Source organism: Canis lupus, chromosome X (genome assembly GCF_048164855.1).
Source record: "Canis lupus baileyi chromosome X, mCanLup2.hap1, whole genome shotgun sequence".
In the NCBI taxonomy this organism is placed as follows: domain Eukaryota; kingdom Metazoa; phylum Chordata; class Mammalia; order Carnivora; family Canidae; genus Canis; species Canis lupus.
The window spans coordinates 28400580-28425677 of NC_132876.1; the positions used below are offsets into that span (position 1 = coordinate 28400580).

The 25098-nt window shown below is 40.7% G+C and overlaps 1 long non-coding RNA gene and 1 pseudogene across 1 annotated transcript in view; one reads left to right on the forward strand and one right to left on the reverse strand.

The window, feature by feature from the left end:
* Positions 1–25098, reverse strand: part of LOC140628365 (uncharacterized) — a 52283-nt gene that overhangs the window by 13799 nt on the left and 13386 nt on the right. The gene's annotated exons all lie outside the window — the stretch shown is intronic.
* Positions 13239–17840, forward strand: LOC140627796 (ATP synthase subunit O, mitochondrial pseudogene; annotated as a pseudogene).

Genomic DNA, 25098 nt, shown 5'->3' on the forward strand with positions numbered 1-25098 from the left:
TCAAGCTGAGAAATAATCTGAATTTTCCAGCCAACACTGAACTCAGAAAAGCCAACACCCACACCCACATGGGGTTTTGTTAATTTTCTCTACCCCAAACCAATCTGAAAAGTACATTTCTTTCTGAACACAAAAGGCTCAGTTGTAGAAATGATCAAAGGGAGATGGGATTGTGACATAAAATTAACAATTTTATGTCAAAGAGGTATCAGTGTATGTGCCATTAGTTCTGGCCCTAGATTTTGAGCTCTGTGACACTCCTTCTCTGTAGATCCAATGCTCCTTCTATATTCTGGAGGTTAGATGAGCTTCTGGACTGATTTTACTTCTGCATTTCAAATAGTGGAATCCAACATTTATTGAGACCCTACCCATCTTTGCAGCTTCTTAGAGTACATTTCTCTCAATTTCAAAAGAAAAAAGAACTGTGTGTGTTTTCCCAACTTAGTGAGATATTGGATAAATTGCTAAAAATAGCTTAGAAAAGGGACTCAAGAGGCAATTTTGTTTTTTGAGAAGTAAAGTCAGTTTTCAGGATGCAAGACAGTACCATACCTGGGGTGCAGAGTATAGAGGACACAAGGAGGAAGCTTTGCTTTTCATTTCACTTTATTTGCTTGCAAAGGGTAGTGCTTCCAGCTCTCATCATGAACACACTAGACAGTTCTGCTTCTAACCTAAATATCTGGGTTATGTCTAGAGAAGTGACAACTTCTCTAACGGCTAATCTCTCCATTCATGTCATGGACTTCACACTCATAACTTTGCCCCCACTTTCTATGGGGACTAGCTAGAGGGTGATTAAGAAAGCCTTTTGAGATGTTCAGGCCAAGAATGCCTCAGAGGATCATACTGTTGATTGATTCTCAACAAATCTCCGTGGTCAACCTGCACATTGAGTGATATGAGAAGTTTAACACATTGGAAAATAAACCACAGCAGACACCAAACATATAACTAATAAACTGATATGTATATGTGCACTAAATACTGCTATTCTAATCTATATGGGGCCAGGTTTGCAGAAACACGTGACTCCCAGCATGCACACACGGATACACACACACACACACACACACACACACACACACACACCTAACCTATCCCACGGGTCCCATGCTTCCCTCCAGTTATGCTAGGCTAATTAGATAAACTGTTTCAAAGCAAGGCTCTGATAACTATTTCCAGCTTACTGTGTTGGTGTCCCTTCCCATCCAGCTCCCTATATTTTAAAGATAGAAACAAAATATTATGTGTTCTGTAGCCTTTTTCTAAAGAAAGTTCAGGCCTTGCGGCCAGCCTGTAGGGGAAGAATCTGGCAAAGGAAGATCCTTTCCCCACACCCTACAAATCACGAGGCTTGGGCAAATGCCTACTCCCTCGACATAAAGCTGGCTCCAAGTCTAAACACACACATATGGTGTCCAGCTGCCTCTCACTTCAGAGTCAGAGACTTGGCCTTCCTCTTGTCTTCCCCAACCTACATTCCATCACCTCCTCATAGATCACTGATGGGAGCCATATGTTCAGAATTTACATGTACTGTATTCACAATGGAAAAATCTAGTCAGATTTCTGCAATAGATATCTGGATGTCAACTTCGTTACATTTCTCTGGACATAGAGCAAAGCCATTTGGCAGTCATATGTCTCCCCACATCTTATAAAAAGTAAAATAATTTTTTGTACTTAAGCAGACCTCCTTGACTATAGATTCTGAAGACTTTTGTAAATATTCTCACAAGCATGTGATTCCCTTTCATCTGTTTAGGCTAATATATCACTTTCAGAGGTGAAACTTAACTCTTTACATTTCTAAACACACATCCCAATCTGTCCTCACACAGAAAAATATACACACATACAAGTAGTGTATCTTTCAGTTACAAAAGCCTATATTCTAGCCCAGACAGATGCTTCTCCATCTCCTGCTCTGTGCCAATTTAGCACTTGCTTGTACAGTGTCTTATATGGTCTTCTAATTGCTTCCGATGTATTAAGCCAATCTTACCAACCATATTGTAGCATCCCTGAAGCCCTTCCTTACATAGCCCACAGAACCTACCACACTGGGGAGCATACGGTAGGAACACTAAAGGGAATGGATGAATCATATTAGTCTTCTTAATCTATTCTCTTTAAATATTAGGGAGGGCATCTTAAAATAAAATCAAGGCATATGGTTGGGAGGAAAGCGTGATAGCATGAGAGAGTTTTCTGGGGAGATGATTACATGAATCAATACATGTATTAAAATTCATAGAACTGTACACTTCCCCCAAAGACAATTTTCCTGTAGCTAATTTTTTTAAGACTTTATTTATTTCCTCATGAGTGACAGAGAGAGAGGCTTCTCCCTCTCCACAGGCAGAGGGAGAAGCAGACAGGGAGCCTGATGTGGGACTCGATCCTGGGACTCCGGGATCATACCCTGAGCCCAAGGCAGACACTCAACCACTGAGCCACCCAGGCATCCCCTGTAGCTAATTTTAAATTTTTAAAAAATTAATCAAAGAAGTGAATAAATTTCTTTGCATACTATTTTTTCACTAATCCTAAAACTTACTCTAACCCTTGTTTCCTATCCAGAATTGAGTAAATTGTTTCTTTCCAATCAGCTTGAATTTCTTAGAGTCAAGTTCCCTGAAACACAGTTTAGAAATCTAGGACAATCATCACATAGTTTTCAGATACCTCTGTTCTTGGATAAAGGCTATCTTCTGAATCATGCCAGATGTTACAATATCCAAGCAGATCAAAGAAAACTGGAGGTCTAAGAAATCTATTAAAATGACAGAGCATGGACTAGAAGCTATTCCAAACCCAGTACTTTTTTCAATGTACCATGGAGGTCAAATAATATAGGATTCTTCTCTGTATATGTTTACAGCTTTCCTCATACCACCAAGGATTTGAGACAACTTATAATAAAATATATAATAAATTACATACAGAAATAGTATTAACTAAAAACCAAGACCAAGGAAAAAAAAGCAAGAAAGCCAGAGGGAAGAGTAAGACAAATGTATTCAAGCCAGAGAGTCCTACTTGGTTAATAAAAGAGCTGCAAATCTCGCTCTGAACATCCCGACAACCAAAGCAAAATGATCATGTGGAAACACATGATCATTTACCAGATTTGTATTGTCCATGAGGAATAAAAGCATACCAGTTCCTCAGGATAAACAGTTTTTCCTAGTACTTAGTTCTAAAATTTCTCACATGGGGATGTCATATAGTGGACACTGGACAATAAAATGAATGAAGTCTTCAACAACAGCCTTATTATAATATATTTAATTAGTTCTGCAGGATTCTAAAAAACATTCTGTAAAAAATGTTCCTGGGTCAAACAAGTTGTGACTTAAGTAAATTAACTGCCCTACTCTGAGACTCAGTTTCCCTATCTGTGAAAATTAGGTGTTAAACTAGTTGACCTCTTAATTCCCTATCAGCACCAACATTCTTTGACCCTGTGACTTAGTACATTTTGTTTTTCCACCAATTTATGTGATCCTTTCCAATCTGTTTACATTGTATCTATGTATGGGGGATATATCTTCAGTGTTCTAGGGAATTCAGTTTCTCTTCTCCATCCTCAAACAAAGCCAACCTCAAATGGAGATATAACTGGTAGCTTGCAATCTGATATAGTTATTTATGATAAGGGGATCCCTGGGTGGCTCAACAGTTGAGCGCCTGCCTTTGGCCCAGGGCGTGATCCTGGAGACCTGGGATCGAGTTCCACATCAGGCTCCCTGCATGGAGCCTGCTTCTCCCTCTGCCTGTGTCTCTCATGGATAAATAAATTTTTAAAAAAATCTTTAAAAAAAAGGGCTCCACACAGCCTCCAGACAACCCCCTCAAAAAATTAAAAACAATAAAACCTTCTCTGTAGGCCTTGATACCAGAAAGTATGTTCTTCCTTGGCCAAAGAATAGGAGAAAGGAAGAAAAAAAATTATTGACTATCCACTAAGTGCTAAATACTTTTACATGGATTTTATCCCATGTATATTATTTGCAAGAACCCTATGGATTAGGTATTATTTTTTTTTAAAGATTTTATTTATTTATTCATGATAGTCACAGAGAGAGAGAGAGGCAGAGAGACACAGGCAGAGGGAGAAGCAGGCTCCATGCACTGGGAGCCCGACGTGGGATTCGATCCCGGGTCTCCAGGATCGCGCCCTGGGCCAAAGGCAGGCGCTAAACTGCTGCGCCACCCAGGGATCCCTGGATTAGGTATTATTATCCCCATTAGTAAACTGGCTTGTGGTAGATTTATATTCTGTTAATTTAGCTAAGCTGGAACTAGGGTTTCTAGAATTCCCTTCTCTATTCCAAATAGTTCAGATTTAGCATGGGCCATGAGAGAGATTTTGTATGAAATATGAGAAGTAGAAGTTAAGCAGTGGCCATCATTTTCTTATACCCAGATGGTAAGGGCAGGGCACCAGATGCCATGGCAACTTAGACATATTGTCTAAAAAAACATCCTGGCTCTTGTTTTTGGTGTTTTGACAATGTCTGAGCCCCTCAGCAGCCACTAAGCCTCTTCCTTCAGCTCATCTGAATTTGAGGGTAACACATATAGGCCACAACTCCTCCTTTCCAATGGGATCCCCTTCTTCAGCTTCTCTGACTCAGAGCCCAGGTGTGTATTTAGCTCCATAATGAAGTATACTACCTTCTCCTGCAGGACACTCCCATCTTTGACACTGGAACCTTAGAGGTTATGAGCTTGTTCTCATGCACTCCAGCTGGTCCTCCTCATAAGTTCTAGTTTGACCCTGCTTTCTCCTACTTCATGTTCATCTTTCCTGACTCTATGTCCTGCTGACTTCAAGTCCAGCATCAGATGCAGAAGCAACAGTCTGATGTGAACTATTTCATCAGTTCCCACAGTCGTATAAGGTCAAATCCCCAAAATAAATTTTTTTGTTTTATTTATTCCTGATGGCTCTGCTCCTCTGACTGATACAAGGCTCAGTGAAGTAACATCATGTGCCCAAGGTCACAAATATGGGAGCAGAGTTGTAAATTAAAATAAGTTTATCTGACTCCAAAGCCCATGCTTAATTGCTGAGGTAAGGAATTTGCTGTTACCTAAGCTCTGATGAGAACTAGCACTAATTTTTGAGGGAGACTGTAAGCAAATATACTCACAATTCCAAGCTCCCTTCTTGCTTTATTTCATACCATAGAATTTATCATCATTTAACATACTATATATGCATTGAACTACTATATTTTGTTCATCGTCTGCCCAGTCCACTAAAATATGAGCTCCATGAGGACAGAAATGTGTGTTTCTTTGATTCAGTGATATATCTCCCATACCCACAAAAAGATTTTGCACATAGCAGATGAGCAATAAATATGGATAGTAGAATGAATGGAACTGTCATACCAGCCAATAGGGACAGCACTTTGAGGTAATAAGAAACACTGAAAGAATCCAAATTTAATTGAAAAAATATAAATTTTCTGAGTATCGATCTCTTAAAAGTTAGTGGTGAGAACAAAGGGTGTTCATGGTATTGAGAACTTATCAACATAATAAAAAACCACCACTAATAATGACAAGAACCTAAACAAATGTATTGTCTATGATAACCTGTCACCTCTGACACTAGTTCACCTACATAGTGTAGCTACATTTGTAAATATCCCTACTTGTAAACCAGTCATTGTTGACTTCTGGCCTTTATCTCCTGAGGAAACAACACTTAGAGGACAATAGGAAGAAGCACAGATACCAAATTATAGACCATCATAGGTAGAAGTACTTCAAAAATAATCTTTCATTTTACAGGTGAGGAGACAAAAGCCCAGAGAGAAAGGACTTCCCTACGGTCACACAGCTAGATCTAGATCTGAGTCTCCTGCTATCTAGAATCAAATCTCTATTGTGACTTCTGTAAGAAATAAAAGGAGAATAATAGTATTTACCTAGTGCTTGGGTGGCTCAGTCAGGATCTTAGGGTCGCGGGACTAAGCCCGAGTTAGGCTCCCTGCTCAGCAGGGAGTCTGCTTGTCCCTCTCCCCCTCTCTCTGCCCCTCCTCCCTTCTCTCTTTCTCTCTCTCTCCCCTCCCTCCCAAATAAATAAATATTTTTTAAAAAAGAATTGACATGAGAATTAAATGAAATAATCCATGAAAAACACTTAACACAGTACCTGGAACGTAGTACACACATTAGTGAACTCTCCCTGCCAGAAACGCATATATACACCACATCACAACACACACACACACACACACACACACCATAACCATCAATATAATCTTTCCTCTTTCCTCCTCCTTTGACTATATACACAAAACTCACATCATCTAAAGCTTTGCTACTTATTTTAACTATCTTTTGTGATGATGATTCTGGAAACACTAAGAATCTAAGGAACCCCAATAAAAATGCAAACTTTAGAAACAGGGACACTTATTTGCTGAACAAATAGATTCATAGCTGGGTTTCTTTAAGGAGCATATTCCACTGGCACATTTAAAATTGGAATTGTTTACCAAAAGTGCATTTACTGACTACCACTTCAGGATGAGGAACAATGGCAGAGTTCCAGGCACACCTGCATTCATTTCAAGCCATCTGGAAAATTCCCTACATCCTCATTTCCCCCAGTGTAAGTTTGATGGTCCCCATGCTGTTGTCTGCCCTCCAAAAGTTGATGAAAAGGAAGTCACTTTTCAGAGGGGAGTTCTACTCTGAAAAGACTTTAGTAGAATCTCTACTAAATAGAGCATTTTGCTAGGAGATTCCTGAAGACACAAATAAATTAAATGAGGAATGAAGGAGGGATTAGCAGTAGAATTTCGAGGTGGGGGTAGTAATACAACACCAGCCGTTTCCTCAAATATCATTCTGTAGATGAAAACATCTTCAGCCATTTTTTAAAGCTAACTCTTTTGGAGTTATCTTGAAGATGTTGCTAGAAAGCTGAATATGCTCTCTGCAATCAGTGAAGTCTGTCCAGAAAACCATGGTAAGAGCAGATGCCTATCTTATACTTTAAGGGCAAGACTGAATTCATGTTCCTATTTCCAGTCATCAATCACTAGCAGTCTGTCCCAAAAGACTGTCCTTCTCCACATGTATCAAACATAAGTGCTTTTCATCTTGTGTTTCTTTCTAGGGTCTTGACTGGCAAGGGGAACTCAAATTCTGAGCAGGCACTGCTGCACTCCAGTGGCAGAGCAGAAGGAAAAAAAAGTGAGGCTCAAATCCAATTCCCAGGCCATCCCATGATCATACAAGCACTAAAGCCATCACTAGATCTTCTCAGACACCCCTAAAAGGAACCACTGCTGCTCTTTTCCATAATTCTCTTTGGACTCAAAACTTGCTATGTGACAAGCATCCAAGAGAACTAAAGACAGATAATCAAGCCCACCAACCACATTCTAACTATGGGCCAGCCTCCAGTCATTAAGAACATTTGGTTTTCAGAAATTTCTTTTTAAAGCATTCTTCACATGACAAAAAATACCATAAAATAGATTTTTTTGGTCATAATACATAAGAGCTGTGGAATCTCAAAAAGCTGGGTTGGAATCCAAATTCTATCATTTTCTAGCTGAGCATCCTTAAACAAATAACTTAATCTCCCTAAATTTCAGTTTCTTCACTTATAGCTAGAGATAATTACACTACTACTTCGTGAGACTATTGTGTTAAACAACATAATGTTACAATGCGTACCATTTACTTCATAATACCATAATACTTCAGTAGAGACTGTGATATTGGTTATGTGACACTGGGATTCAGTTTTACTTCTAGGGTCAGTCACTTGCCCTCATCAGGATATATAGATGGGAGCAGGGAGCCAGAGTTATGGCAGAAAGAGTCACATTCCAGAAGTAATGACCACAAGTGCTTCTGTTACCTATATCTCAAACACAGAACCACCTATACTTTGTTAATTAGCATAATGAATGTCAAAAAATGGCTTTCATTGATGAAAAATAGTGGCTTATTAACTTATAACGAGGCTATAGCTGGTTAAAAAAATATTTTAGACATATTCTCTCCTTTGCATGAGACTCTAGGGAATCCTGTAGCCTGTCTGTACCCCTAGAGAAAGACTTGAAAATTAATACCTAAAGAGTCCTATTCCAGCCATTGCTTAAAAATTTCTTTTGGTTGTCTAATGTCTGCTATAAGGCACAAAAATCCTGCTTGTAGGAGGGATGTCACTAGAAACTAGAGGGCTCCCCACCTAAAAGTAACTAATGACTTTCTAAAAACTGCCCAAACCAACTTTTGAAGAACTCTTTAATATAAAATAAAAAACTGACAATAGCCAGGGAAAGACTTGAAGAAGGAAGAGGCTGCTTTGTAGTAAGAGAACACTGTTATTCTAAATTGCCTATCCACCACTCCACCCCACAGATTGGCAGTGGCTGTATAAACCACAGCCTGCACCCTTGATGCAGATTGCTAGTGCCAAGGAGAACAATATGGACCTCATTCTCCAAACATGGGGTATTAACCCATCTGGCATTTCCCTTAAGGACTAGAGCAGGGCAGCCCTGTGGCTCAGCAGGGCAGTCCTGTGGCTCAGTGGTTTAGTGCTGTCTTCAGCCTGGGATGTGGTCCTGGAGACCTGGGATCGAGTCCCACGTCGGGCTCCCTGCATGGAGCCTGCTTCTCCCTCTGCCTCTCTCTCTCTCTCTCTCTCTCTCTCTCTCTCTGTGCCTCTCATAAATAAATAAAATCTTTAAAAAAAAAAAAAAGGACCAGAGCAAAAGCTACCCTTTGTTTTGTCCAACTTAGAATTCCCAGTGCTCAGGGAATTTCCCAGGCAAAAGCACTCAAAAAGGTACACATACCTTTGTAGCAGTCTGGGAAAAGGAATACTTGGGAGGCCAAAAAGCCTGGAAAGGAAGAGATTAGAAAAGGAGCTACATGTGGAAATAAGGGCTTTTAAAAGCTCCTGTGCATATCAGGAATCCAGGAATGCACACACATGCCCTTTGTGGGATGCATATTCAGGAAAGGGCTGAGAAGGCCCTAAGCTTTAACCTCTGGCTAGCCTTCAGGCTCTGCACAAGTTGAAAATAAAGACTAAGAGTTGTAAATGGCTTAGCACTGAAGGAGTACCTCAACACAGAACCAATCTGCAAAGACTAGGAAATTAGTCCTTTTTCTTTATTTTCTCTCCTTACCACCTTTTGTTGGCTATAGGCATTTAAGGTGACTCTGTCAAAACACCGGCTGACCACTAAGCTAACAAAACAGAGACTTGAGGAGCCACAGATGATAAAGAATATATAGGCTACAAAAATAGTTTAGAAAAAACCACAACAGGTAACAACAACAAATTTAGGGAAGGGTAAAGAATCTGATTTCTAGAATTGCCACATTGTAATATTCAAAATATCCAGTTTTCTACAACAACAAAAAAATTACCAGGAATGCAAAGATACAAGAAAGTAAGATCTATCTATAGAGAAAAAAATTAATTGAAACTATGCCTTAGGAAGACCAGGTGTTGGACTAAGTAGACAAAGACTTTAAGTGAACTAACCATCAAATATGCTTAAAACCTAAAGGAAACCATGGGCAGAGAACTAAAGGAAACAAGCAGAACAATATCTCGACAAATAGAGAATATCCATGAAGGGATAGAAATTATAGAAGAAAATAGAAGCTGAAATGAAAACTTTACTAGTAGGGTTTATCAACTGAAGCACAAGAACCAGCAGAAGAAAGAATCAGTAAATTTAAAGATAGATCAGTTGAGACTACTCAGTCGGAGAAGAAAGAGAAAAGCATGAAGAAAAGTGAACAGAGAGCCTAAGAGACTTGTGTGGACCATCCAATGCCTGCCAATGCATGCATAAACAGATTCCTAGAGGAAGAAGAAAGACAGAAAGAAGCACCAAAAAAATACTGGAAGAAGTATTGGACAAAAACTTTCCAATTGGATAAAAATATGAACCTGCACATCCAAGTCATGATAAATCAAAAGATCTCCACACCAAGACACAATAGTCAAATTGTCAAAAGACAAAGAGAGCAGTAAAGGGGGAATTTTTAAAATACTTTTCTTGGGATCCCTGGGTGGCGCAGCAGTTTGGCGCCTGCCTTTGGCCCAGGGCGTGATCCTGGAGACCCGGGATCGAATCCCACGTCGGGCTCCCGGTGCATGGAGCCTGCTTCTCCCTCTGCCTGTGTCTCTGCCTCTCTCTCTCTCTCTCTCTCTGACTATCATAAATAAATAAAAATTTAAAAAAAATAAAATAAAATAAAATACTTTTCTTATGTAATCTCTATACCTAATGTGGGGCTCAAACTCATGACTTCAAGTTCAAAACTTGCATGTGCTACCAACTGAACCAGCCAGGCACTCAAGAGCAATATTTTTATACTACTGAAATTTAATTAGTATTAATCCAAACTTGATTAGTATAAAGTTAAGATGTTAATTGTAACCTCCAGTAACCACTAAGGAAAATAATTTTAAAACACACACAAGGTCAGCCCGGGTGGCTCAGCAGTTTAGTACCACCTTTGACCCAGGGTGTGATCCTGGAGACCCAGGATCGAGTCCCACATTGGGCTCCTGCATGGAGCCTGCTTCTCCCTCTGCCTGTGTCTCTGCCTCTCTCTTTCTCTCTGTCTCTCATGGATAAATAAATAAAAACTTTAAAAAAAAACACCCCCCAAAAAACCCCTGAGAAATGAATAAAAATCATATGCTATAAAAAAGTCAATTAATCATAAAAGAAGGCAGTAATGGAGGAATCAAGGAACAAAAAAAAAGGTCTACCTCAACAACCAAAGGAGGAAAAAAAACGTGAAAAAAAAATGGGCAACGGATCTAAATAGACATTTCCCCAAAGAAGATATGCAAATGGCCAACAAGCACATGAGAAGATGCTCAACATCATTTAACATTAGGGAAATGCAATTAAAACCACAATGAGATACTACTTCGTACCCACAAGATGGCCGTACATCCATCGACAGATGAATATCTGATAAAGATGTGGCATACACACACACACACACACACACACACACACACACAGGAATATTACTCAGCCATCAAAAAGAATGAAACCTTACCATTCGTGACACCATTGATGGAGTGACAGTTTATTATGCTAAGCAAAGTAAGTTAGAAAAAGACAAATACCTTATGATTTCACTCATATGTGAAATTTAAGAAACAAAACAGTTGAACATAGGAGAAGGGAAGGAAAAATGAAATAAGATAAAAACAGAGGGAGGCAAACCATAAGAGACTTTTAACTATGGAGAACAAACTAAGGATTGCTGGAGGGGTGGGGGATAGGGTAAATGGGTGATGGGTATTAAGGAGGGCACTTGTTGTAATGGGCACTGGGTGTTGTATGTAACTGATGAATCACTAAATTCTACCCGTGAAACTAATAGTTAACATATAGTGTTAACTAACTTGAATTTAAATAAAATCTTGAAAGCAAAAAAAGAAAAAGAAACTGGCAAGTGTTGGCAAAAATGTAGAGAAATAAGAACCCCCATATATCACTGGTGGGCACGTAAAATGTCGCACCCAGTGGAAAGCAGTTTGGAAGTTCCTCAAAAGTTAAACAGAATTACCATGTGACCCCAAAATTCCACTCCTAGGTATACACCCCAAAGAACTGAAAACAGATACTCAAATACATACACGTGAATGTTCACAGAAGCACTATTCATAATAGTTAAATGTAGAAACAACCCAAATGGCCATCGATGGATAAAAATGTGATATACCTATACAGTAGAATATTACTCAGTTATAAAAAGGAATGACACACACATACAAAAAAGGAATGACATACTGATCCATGCTACAACGTGGATGAACCTTGAAAACATACTAAGGAAAAAAGCCAGACACAAAAAGGCCATTATCGCATGATTCCATTCATATGAATCTTCCAGAATAGGTATATACATAATGTAAGTAGATTAGTGGGTTTCAGGGACTGGAAGAGTGGGTAGGGGAGAAGATGAGTGGGGAATGACTGCCTCATGGGTATAGGGTTCTCTTTGAGCATGATGAAATGTTCTAGAATTAAAGAGTGGTAATGCTTACACAAAATTGTAAATGTACTAAATGGACCAAATTATACACTTTTAAATGATTCATAGTTCATTTTATATGAACTTTACCTTAATAAACAGAATAATTTTTTAAAACTCTGCTTCTGAAATGTGGCATATTGTGGTCAAACCTTTTAAATGGCAGATTGCTGAGACATCATTATCAAGCTTACAGTATAGATAGTATGAACTGTTTTGTCACTGCCATTAATGAATGTTAATAATGTTACATTAACATTATTACATGTAATAACCATTAATGTGTATGACAAAATTTAGTCCAAGATCTTGCTTTCATTGTAACCCCATAGGCATATTGTGAAAAAGCAAATAACCCTCACTCATCTCAAACTTCTACTCCTTTGCCAACTACCATTATCTCCAAACAAACATAGATAAAATCAAATTCATTAAGGCCAGTTTATAATACACGGTATGTGTTCAAAGAATGTGGTTATTAAATTCAAAATGAATTTAATAATAGCTCATTAGCATACACAAGAACAGGAGAAAGGGAGGAGCTAATCAAGAGAATCTCCAAATAAATCACATATGTATCACCAGACAAAGTAAAATCATATGGAGTACAACTTTCAGAAGCCCACTACCATCACCACACATGCCAAACTACAAACACTGCCAGGAAAATGGTTGGGAAGCCATCAAATATCTTTAGGTAATAATATAAGGCTTATGCTTAATCATAAAGGCAAATTTGCCAATTCCCACTGGTTAAAGAATGATCCCTTGAAGCCAGATTGTGTTTAAATTCCATTTAAAATAATACATCCGGGGATCCCTGGGTGGCTCAGCGGTTTGGTGCCTGCCTTCAGCCTGAGGTGTGATTCTGGAGTCCCGGGATCAAGTCCCATATTGGGCTCCCTGCGTGGAGCCTGCTTCTCTCACTGCCTGTGTCTCTGCCTCTCTCTCTCTCTCTCTCTCTCTCTCTCTGTCTCTCATGAATAAATAAATAAAATCTTTAAAATAAATAAAGTAAAATAAAATATCCTTCCATTTGTGAAGGCTTTTCACTTTCCGAAGCATGCTCACGTAGCTAATTATCTTAATCTTTCCACAACAACGTGACATAGGTAGGGCAGGCATTATTCCTATTTTAGAGATGAGGAAACTGAGGCACCATGCAAGAGAGTAACTTGGCTAAAGGTACAGACTGAGGTCTTCTAATTCTCTGCCCAAGACTTTTCTTTTTCAAATGAATTTTCAGTTATATAGATGCAGGTTCAAATGTGTTCCAGGCAAGGAGAGTATCACAATTTGAGACAAAGAACCAAACAATTAAAACAGAAAAAAAAAAAAACCAAACAGTGTGAAGCCACAGAGCAAAATACATGATACATATTTCTCCATTGTTCACACTTTTCTTCATCCCCATTTGCAAAATCACCTTGCAACAACTTTGGTAGCATTCAGAAAACAGCCAAATACAGATTCAAATGAGAAAATCACCCCACCCTACCGGAAGCCATAGCCATTAGCCTTTACCACTGAATGCATGCTCAGAGCTACAGTAAGTCAGGCTTCTACTTTGCCCCTAGAGTCAAAGCCGTAGAAACTAGTATGGAGATAATTTCTATCCAAGTAAGATCACCTGCAACTCTGCTCCAAAAACCAAGCATGGAAGCTGCTAACTGGAATGGAGCAAAAAGGAAGGAACTCCGCACAGATGTTCCATCTCTTTAAGCTGTAATAGTTCCTACTATAGTACTTTTAGCTTGTGCTACTTAATACTTACAAAATTGGCAAGCATCTCTGCAATACCTTCTATATTAGCTCAGTGTACAATAAAATTCAGAAGGGCATGAGAGAGAAAAACGGCAAGTACAGTGCCTGCACTTAAGAGCTTTATAATCAAGGTGGGGAGAAAAGATAACTATATTCATGAAACAGGCCAGAGTAGAGGGCATTAGATAATAAAAGGCTAAGTTCTGTAGTAAACGAGGAGGCAATGTAGGTGGTCAGAAAAGAGGCAGGGAGATAAAGAAATTTTTAAATCCTAATCAATAACCCTGAGTTAGAAACTAACTTTCCCACTTTACAGATGAGGAAACCGAAACTCAGAAAGGTTATGAAAAGAAAGAAAGGAAGGAAGAGAAAGGTTACACAAATTGCCAAGGAAACAGGTGGTAAGTGGTGGAGTCAGGAGTTCAAGGAAGTTCTGTCTGAATTCAAGAGGATTAGAGTAAGCAGAGAAAATCTCCTGGAGGTGAACCAGACCTTAAAAGATGAGAAGGGGTTGAAATTTGAAGGACCTTGAAAACAGGCAAAAATTTGGCAACCATCAAAAGGCATCCTGTGGAGTTACATAATGAAGGCAGTATGTTAGGAATATGAGTCTACGGTGATATGCAGAATGACCTAAGAGAGTGAAAGACTGGAGTCAGGAAACCAGCTGTGAGCTGTTACAGAATGCACGCATGTAATGCTGTAGGGCAGCCTAAACCAGGATAGAAGGGGATATAGTGGAGTAGAATTAAAATATCTCAGGAAAAAAAAAACAGGGTGAGGTGACTTTAAAATTGGGGTTAAAGGACATGGATAAAAAAAGATCCCAAGAATTTGACCCTGAAATACCCTGAGAAATGCTGGTACCATGTGATGGAAATAATGTCATTGGGAAAGGAAGCAGGCTGAACACTTGGTTTGGAACAAACTGAGATTGAGGTGTGGACAAAAAAATCCAAGTAGAGATGCCAGGAGACAGTTGAAGAAATAGGTCAGGAGCTCACATGAGGTCAGAGCCAGAAGCGGCAGTCTCCACATAGAAGGGCTAGTTGAAATCATGAATGTTGATTAGTTACTGTGGCAAGCATTGTGATTTGCCTACCAAAAAAAGCTATCCCTCATTTCTTGTTTACAAAATCCTATTTTTTTTCCTAGAGCAGACACACATGTTCTGAAGGGAAGCCGGGAGCTCCTGTGCTCCAGAGGGAAGAATCAGAGGGACTGGTGTAGGCCAGTGGTTCTCAACCTTGGTTGCATAGAGGAATCAACTGAGGAACTTTAAAGACATTGATGCCTCGGTCCCACAGGCAGAGATTCTGACTTAATTGCTCTAGGATATGCCTGGGCACTGGCTTTTTAACAGTCCTCCAGATGATTCTCCTGTGTGGCCAAAACTGAGATCCCCTGGTCTAAGCCAATCATGGCAGTTTCATTCCCCTCGTCAGTAATTGATTTAGGTAAACTTAGGCGATGGTCCTGAAGGGAAGTTGGGAGGGGGCATGGAAAGTAGATTTTTCTTTCATAAATGCACTGCAGGAAACCAATTTGCAGTTCTAAAAGGAATATGCTAAAGATAACAAGCAAAGAGATAGAAAACACCTGGGTTGTTAATGCACTTCTTGAGCCACTGAACTGACCAATTCTGGGTCTCTCTACCCTTAGATATCTTGTTATAAGAAATAATATTTGTCCTTGTTTAAATCATCTTGAGTTTTCTGTTACTTGCTGCTGAAAGCATCCCAACTGGAAATATATATAGATGTCTCTGCTATGACTTTCCATAAAAATATTTCATATACACTTCAGATATGAAGTATTCATTGATTTCCTGTCTGTCTCCCTCCCTAGTTTTTGAGTTCCCAGAAGACAAGGATTGTGTCTAATACATTTCTGTATCCCCAGAACACAATATAAGTGTCCAAACATGAATACCTAAACATTAAAAAAATGTTTGATGGATGAATGAAAGAGTACATAAAGAAAAGGAGAGTATCAATGACTGTGTCTTCAAGGGAATCCACAGTTAGGATGAAGAAAACAAGAAACCATAAAATATAGGAGAGATGTGGTCAAAGGGATAGAAGAAAAACTAGCCTAAGACTGGGTCACAGAAGCCAAAATGTTAAAAAATTTAATAAGTGAAGGTAGTCAGTGTCAGTGGGGACAAGAAAAAAAATAGGAGTGAAGAAAAGGCTACTGAGATTTGGTAAGAAAAAGATACCTGGGAACCTCTTCTATGTATTTTCCCAAGCAGACCCAAACCCTCAGGAGGAATTATCTCTCAATAATCTAAATTACTCATCTTCTGCAATGGAATCTCTGGCTTATAATCAGGTGCTTCAGCTGAAATTACTATTCTTAGTCAATGCAGCATTAATGGAATCTCAATCACTCTGTTCAGTTTGGTTTCTGGTAATGTCATTGGGCTTTGGGGACCCTCATACCCAAAGGAAACTCCGTCAAGGTCGAGAGTTATTACCATCATCCATGAAACAAGGCTAAAATAGCCTTAGAGAAAGAAGGTATCAAGTGTTCTCTGCAGGAAAGTGAAGAACTTTGGGTGTCAATTTCTTCAAACACAGCATAGCACCTGTCACAAATACATCGGGTAATATGAAAAGGTCAACTGCTTGCAGCCTTACTTTCCTGCTCACTAGTAGACAGGGGGTTTCCCAGGGTGGCAACATTCTCATTTAAGATATTCTGGAGCCCTAATTTCCATTTCAAATGATAGGTTATCTCTACTTTTGATTAAACAAGTAACTTTAACCCGTTGACATGGACTCCTTCTGCATTATTTTGGTGTCTGAGAATGATATGTTTCTGGGAAGGTGTCTTGGGGAAAGTCCCTTTCTTCAGTACACAAGCCCTTTCTCTTCTTCCAGCCAGGAGCTTTTGCCACTGCCCAAGTAGAAACCAATAGATCTTGTAGGTACTAAGTACCCTCTGAGAACTCTGTGAGATCTGTGGGAGCCCATTCTAACCTCTAAAAATGTAGCTAAGGAAGGTCAGGAGCTCTCCAAACCCAATGAAGTTTAACCTCAGAATAGTAGGATTGTATGAGCATGTTTCATACCACAGTCCAGTGTTTCCCACTGTTCTCTGTGGTAGGTAAAATGACACACACACACACCCCCCACCAAAGATGTCCACATCCTAATCCCCAAAGTCTAGGGGACATGTCACATCACATAGCAAAAAGGACTTTGCAGATGAGACTAAGTTAAATATCTTGAGATGAAAAGATTACCCTGGCTCCCTGTGACTCGGGTTTGCCCTCCAGCCACCCGGAGAAGCTGGCCACCCCAGCGGTGTCCGGGCTGTCCCGGCAGGTGCGGTGCTTTAGCACGTCTGTGGTCGGCCGTTTTCCAAGCTCGTGAGGCTACCTGTTCAGGTATATGGTATCGAAGGTCGCTATGCCACTGCTCTGTATTCTGCTGCATCTAAACAGAATAAACTGGAACAAGTAGAAAAGGAATTGTTGAGAGTAGCACAAATCTTGAAGGAACCTAAAATAGCTGCTTCCATTATGAATCCCCACGTAAAACGTTCTGTGAAAGTGAAAAGCCTAAATGACATGACAGCAAGAGAGAGGTTCTCTCCTGGCACGTCCAACCCGATCAATTTGCTTGCTGGGAACGGTCGCTTGAACAATACCCCTGGAGTCATTTCTGCCTTTTCCACCATGATGAGTGTCCACCGTGGAGAAGGACCGTGCACAGTGACCACCGTCTCCTTTGGATGAAGCCACTCTTACTGAACTAAAAACGGTCCTGAAGAGCTCCCTAAGCAAAGGCCAAGTACTGGAATTGGAAGTTAAGGTTGATCCGTCAATCTTGGGGGGAATGATTGTCCGTATTGCAGAGAAGTATGCCGAAATGTCTGCAAGAACCAAGATTCAGAAGCTGAGCAGCGCCATGCGGGAGGTTTTCTGAAAGTATTGATTTTCTGTCAGTGAAAATTCCTAAAACTTGGAGCAACAATAAAATGCTTCCTGAACAGAAAAAAAAAAAAAAAGAAAAGAAAAGATTACCCTGGATCATACGGTTGGGTCCAATATAATCACAAGAATCCAAAAAAAAAAGAAAAAAATTCACAAGAATCCTTGTAAGAGTGAGGCAGGAATGTCAGAGTCAGAAGATGTGATGACAGGAGTGCGGAGAAGGAGAGGAAGAGGGATTTAAAGATACTAGCTGCTGGCTTGGGAGATGGAAGAGGAATATGGATGGCCTCAAGAAGCTAAAAAAAAAGCAAGGGGACAGATCCTCCTCCAAAGAAGGGACGTGGTCCTGCTGACACCTTGATTTTAGGACTTCTGAACTATGAAACTATAAGATAACACATTTGGATTGTTTTTAAGCCACATAATTTATGCTAATTTGCTACAGCGACAATAGGAAACTAATACACTTGCCATCATGACTTCCTCTGAATAATACAAGTAGGCAGTCAGATAAATACAGTCTCTAGCCTTCTTTTGGAAATTCACAGGGCACATTGCTTAGTTCACTAAAGGCTCCAAGAAGTCCTATGGAAAAGAAGCCTATTTAAGTTTAACTCAGTATTGAAAAAACTGGTTAGCTGCAACCATCAATTATCATATTGCAGAGCCATGTTCCTTTCTCGCCGGTTTGAGGTAAGGCCGCTGGTGACTGATTGCATAGTAACTTGACTGAAGCTGAAGATAGATGTGTTAACCAAAGAAGAGGTTAATGTTGAGATCTAGACGGCAGTGAGTCAAAGAACAAGAAACTCTCAATTTGTTGCCCAACTGGCCCAGGAAAGCTCATTCTCACATACAAATATGAGTATTTGGTCTCTGCCCTCTGATCTATCTCTAGGATGGGGCTATCATAGGTGGATGGCAGATGCCATTAAGATAATACCAGAATGGAATGAACAAATCACAAGACTAAAATGGACAACATAGGAAATAGACAATGGTATTGTAATAGTGTTGTATGGTGACAGATGGTAGCTCTGCTTGTGGTGAGCATAGCATAACGTATAGAGATTTGAATCCCTATGTTGTACACCTGAAACTAATGTAATAGTGTGCAACTATATTCAAAAAATTATTTTAAAGATAATCCAAGGAGGTCCCCTAGTTCTCATTCCTTGCTCCCTAAACAACCTTCTATTATAAAGCTTCCCTTTTGAGTCTGGCCATGCCAAGTCCAATCTGATGAATAGGTCTCTGTACCTCTAGAAAATGAATAAAAAATGGAACTCTGGCTTTGTATCTTAATCCCTTGTGATTTCGATTTGGTTAGCATGAGTCCATCCCCATGAGATTACTGACCTCTAAATATCTTTGACAAAACTCAGTCTCTGAGCCTAACTAGTAGCTGACTAAATTGCCAGATAGACAAACTTTCTTACTGACACCTCTAGCCTGCCTCATTCCTCCAATTTCCACATCCTCTCAGTGGCAATTTCTTTCTCTGTAACAGCTCTGTCATCACACTTAGGAAAAGGTCACTGAAAATGTGTTCAGTTGATGGAGCTCACCTGCAAGATGAGGTCCAACAGTATTGCATAAGAGCAAAAAAGGGCTACCAGGGCAGAGAACAGGGGACAATCTGGGACAGATGTGAAGATCCTCCCTTCAGACTGATGCAACGAGTATAAATGAAGCTAACACATCCATTACCCACACTGAGAGGGTGGAGGTCAGAACAGAGATAACAAATAGCACCATGTGCCAGTTCTTATCACTCGGGAGAAGCCAGGTGGAATGAGGAGTTAAGGTTTTGCAGACAGCTATTGTCTTCCCAATGCTTCATTTCTAGGACTTTTCCTTTCCCTTCCTCCATCTGCCTGCCTGGTATCAGTGGGAACTCTGTGTTCCTGCAATGTGACTTGCTGCCCTCTGTCCATGGTTTTGTAAATCCCTCACTTATGAGTTACATTTGGTTAGCAAATGTTGATCCCCAGGAGACTGAGTCCAGGCTTGGACACCTAACCCAAACTGAGCTAATAAATTCATTCCAATGGGATTTTTTTTTAATTAAAAGAGAGATCAGTTTCTCTCTCTGGATGGTCAGTTTCATCAAATGTGAAACTTGGGTGGTATTAGACACTATATTTTCCTCCATATGGTCTAGAAAGAGAAAGCTGATCTAAAGGAAGAAAGAAGAGTGAAACACAGATACAAAGAGGTACAGGAGCAAGTGGTAGAGGACTCAGGACGTATCCCAGGGTCCCAGTTCATCTCTGAAGACCACTTACATTCAGGAACTTGGGTTTTGTAAGACATCTCTGAATCCGTACTAAAAAAACAAAATCTCCTTTTCGTTTAATCTGTAAAATTGGGGTGCCCCTGGGTGGCTCGGTCAGTTAAGCATCTGCCTTTGGCTCAGGTCGTGATCCCAGAGTCCTGGGATCAAGCCCCCGAGTCGACCGGCTCCCTGCTCAGCAGAGTCTGCTGGTCCCTCTCCCTCTGCTCCTCCCCCTGCTCATGCTCTCTCCCTGAAATAATAAATCTTTTTTTTAAAAAAAATCTGTAAAATTGGGATTATATCTCTACCTTCTATGGTTGAATTAAAAGAGTCTGTAAATTTGTAAATTTATAAAGCCTTTAAAATGCTACCTGGCATATAAGAAGTGCTACATAAAGATTTAAAAGTTTTTTGTCACTTGCAACCAAGAATGCCCTAATCAATAATTGAGGGGGTACAAAGGACACCCCCAGGATCAATGGGAAAGAAGGCTATGATCAAATAACAGTGTCTACCATGAGAGCAAAAGGGGGAGGCAGCAACATATATATAATGCATAAGAAGTACATCCCACTTCACCAGCTCCAAGTACAAATTTAAATTGCTTTTACTGTTTAAATTACCATGACTGAGTTTTTCTATGTCCACACTGACAGGAAATTAAGCCCTTATCTTGAGGTCCCTTAGAATACAGGGCATCTGAGGCACCTGGGTGGCTTAGTCACTTAGTCGGTTAAGCAACTGACTCTTGATTTCAGCTCAGGTCATGATCTCAGGGTTGTGGGATTGGAGCCCAACATCAGTGTGGGACCCAGGAAATTTAACAAAAATCCCCTACCCCTGGACAAGCAGAGCAGGACTGACTCCATTTTGTGCTGGGCCGGCCTTGTGCTGACCTGCTTATTGCTTAGGGCACTGCCCCGCCCTAGTCAAGCCCAGGGCACACCCTAACCAGAAATCCGGCTCAGTGATAGACCAGTTCAATGGATGCTTTAGGGTAAAATGTAATTCAATCGGCCACCTGCGAGTGGACCAACAGGACTGTGCAACTTTGCGTATCCCATTGGCCACTGGCCCCTATAAGGCTGCTACGCCTCTTAGTCTCGGGGTCCAAGTCCCTGCTCCGCTGTGTCGGGTACACTTGGACCCAGGCTCGAGCTTGTAATAAACCCTCGTGTGTTTGCATCGGTGTCGGCTCCCCAGTGGTTTCTCGGATTCGCAATCTTGGACACAACAATCAGGCTCCATGCTCAGCATGGACTCTGCTTGTCCCTCTCCCTCTGCTCCTCCTCCCACTTGTGCTCTCTCTCAAATAAATAAATTAAATCGCTGGGCAGCCCAGGTGGCTCAGCAGTTTAGCACCACCTTCGGCCCAGGGCTTGATCCTGGAGCCAGGGATCGAGTCCCACATCGGGCTCCCTGCATGGAGCCTGCTTCTCCCTCTGCCTGAGTCTCTGCCTCTCTCTCTCTCTCTTTCTCTGTCTCTCATGAACAGATAAATAAAATCTTTTAAAAAAATAAATCTCTAAAAAAAAAAAAAATACAGGGTATCAGGCAGGGACTATCCCTGAGACGACTATATATGCTTCACTGCTAGGCTGGATTATGTCTCGCAAGGACGATGGAACATTCTTGTCCCCAAACAAATGTTTCAAGATAAAATAGACCCAGGCTCTTCCAACTATTACATGCGCAATGGATCTTTGCTTGTGGCTTAAAGTTGGCTCCAGGAGGGACTGTGTTGAGGCAAATTCTGTAGCAGTGGCTTCAAAGATTTGGCAGCAGCGTATCCTAATACCCTGCACCACAGACCTGCAGTGCCCAGGCCAGCCACCAGGTCCTGTCTCCTTCTATCCTCATAGTACTTTTTATCTCAGGAACTTTGTTGCCCTTTCCCAATCCCTAGAATGGGCCAGGATCACCCTATCCACCCCAACATGTTACAATAACTTTGAATGTCGAATAGAAAGGGTCAGGATCTCAGTCAGAAATTCATGAACTCAGGGGGCCTGGGTGGCTTAGTTGGTTAAACAGCTGCCTTCACCTTAGGTCGTGATCGCTGGGTCCTAGGCTGAGTCCTGCATTGAGTCCCGCATTGGACTCCCTACTGAGCAGGGAGTCTGCTTCTCCCTCTACCCCTGCTCCTGTTTATATTCATTCTTTCTGTCAAATATATTAAAATGGAATGGAATGGAATGGAATGGAATGGAATGGAATGGAATGGAATGGAAAGGAAAGGAAAGGAAAGGAGGAAGGAAGGAAGAAAGAAAGGAAGAAAAAGAAAGAAAGAAAAAGAAGAAAGAAAGAAAGAAAGAAAGAAAGAAAGAAAGAAAGAAAGAAAGAAAGAAAAGAAAAGAAAGAAAAGAAAGAAAGAAGAGAACAAATCTAAGACCTGGATCTCAGTCTCAAAGAAAAGTCCTGGTACACCTTATGCAAATTCCCCTCATTCCCTCCTGACAGCTGTCAGTGTCCTATGGGAATATAATGCTTTATATTTTTGTAACTAAAGGGCCATTTCCATAACTTGCCCAGAGGAAAGGGAGAAAGCCTCAAAGGAAATCTATGCCTTCACTAAAAACCGCCAGTAACCTCCAAATGGTAGCTTCCCTGCTTAAGAAATAAATAAATGGGGTCCTTCTTCACTGGGATCCACAACACAGATTTACCATCCCTGGCTAGAGAATAGAAAGATATTGGCACCTAGAAGGGAGGAAGGCAGAGTAGTCAAAGTTGATGGAATCACAAACAAGGCTAGAAGCAACAAAGCCACACAATTTTGCTTATCACCAACCTAAGACAGTCAAGAGGGATTATTTCTAGGGATTTCACCCTAGCAAGCTGAAAGCAGAACAAGTGAATACACATTCTTTGAAGGAGCACCTGGAGGGAGCCCACAGAACCAGCTGCAAGAGGTCAGTGAAGCTCTCAGCCTGCTTATTATCAATTTGGCAACAAGAACTTCATTCCCATTGGATCTATTTATTGAAGTTGTGCTAGAGCAGTTGTTCCCAATGCGCGGTCCCCAGACCAGCAGCAGCATCACCTGGGAACTGGTTAGAAATGCAAATTTTCAGGCACCTCCCCAGACGTGCTGAATCAGAAACTCTGGGGGTGGCAACCAGCCATCTGTGTCTTAATCACCTCCAGGTGATCCTGATACAGGCTCAAATGTGATTACCACTTCAAATAGTCTAGATCTATTTGAATCAACAAGCTCTGTGCTTTGTGCTGGGGTTGCCAGATAAAACACAGAATGCCAAGTTAAACTTGAATTTCAGATAAACAACGCTAATTGTAATGTAACTATGTCCAAAATATTGCATACAATATATTACTCATTTTTTAGGTATTTATAAAAGCATTTGTTGTGTATGTGGAATTCAAATTAACCAGGCAGGGACGCCTGGATGACTCAGTGTTTGAGCATCAGCCTTTGGCTCAGAGCGTGATCCCGGGGTCTGGAATCGAGTCCCACATTGGGCTCCTTGCAGGGAGCTGGCGTCTCCCTCTGCCTACGTCTCTGCCGCTCTGTGTGTGTGTCTCTCATGAATAAATAAATAAAATCTTTTTAAAAAAAAAACTAAGGAAAAAAATAACAGGTAATCCTGTATTTTTGTTTGCTAAATCTAGCAACCCTAGGTGGGGGAGGAGACCCCAGAGAGGATGATGATGATGGCACAATCTTAGGACTTGAGGGCCACAGAATTTGCCATCCCCAAACTATGCCTCTTCAGCATAAGGATTCTTTCAGGCTAATTATTTTCAAGAACTACAGATGCATGGAAAGCTCTGAAAAATAAGAAGTTTCCCTTTTGTAAGAGACATTTACGTTTATAAGAGAAATCTCCATTTGTAAAGGGTGTCTCCCTCTCGGTATGGGAAGAGAAGGAGGACTCTAAATCTCTAGAACTTATCAATGGAGGAGGCAAGGACATAGGCCTGCATAACAAATCATACTCTGGTTTACTGTGCTTTTCCTGAGAGCTTCCCATTAACTGGCTCCCCCTACACCCAACATCTTTTGTCTTGTGCTGGAGATGATATTTAAGGTCTTGATTTGAGCCATTGCTGGGAGTTACTGTTTTCCTGGGTCTCCCACGTATACAGGAAGCATATATGTTATTAAATCTGTTTGTTTTCTCCTGTTAATTTGTCATTGTATTACAGGGGGGCTCAGCCAAGAACCGAGAAGGATAGAGGGAAAATAATTTTTCCCAGATCATTTGGGTGAGCAAAGCTTTGACATAGAGAACAATCACAAAGAGTGTGTACTTGGGAGTGTAAAACTTAGATCTCAGAGGAATTCTAAGCAAGTGCAGAGCAAAGGGGTGGGCTGCAGGATAAACCAGAAAAGAATCTAGGAATTGGATTTGAGTTCACAGTTTAGACTCCAGGGGTCCTAGCTGCTGTAATTTCTGGCAGTGAGACTTGGTTTTGTTTTCTTCTCTCTGACCAAACTCCTGCCGTGTAGCCATAAGTCACATTTGTGTGAATTAGAAAAGAAGTGCTCTTTCCTTGGGTCACCTGGGAGCAGAACTTGGAGCATGGATCCCGGGCTGGAGTTCAGCCCTCTCAGCTAGGCACAAGCTATGCAATGCTTTGTGGCAGCTCTGAGCCTACTGCCCTCGTGACGAGTCTGCCTATTTGCTGGCTAACTTGGGCCGCTTCCAATTGCTTACACTTGTCTGCTTTGTTTTAGGGTCCTGGCCATCAATGAGGGCGGCCCCTGCCCCCACCACCACCCGAAGCTCGGTTTTCTAAAGCCGTGTTTGTCAAAAGCATCCGTGTGCAAATTCCTTTGTTCATAATGGTGGCATTCAAGTTGAATTGTGCATGAAATTGTCTTGCTAAAGAAGCATCTTTCTCCATATAAAAGGGGGCAAGAGAAATTGAAGGATCTGATTAGTTAATAAGAATTCTGAGTAGTCAAATTCCAAATTAGCATAAAACAATTTCTTGTTCAGAGCACGTGCAGCTCCAGAGTAAAAGAATTCTTTTCTTCCTTTTTTGTTAAAGCATTTTGTTCTAAAATAGT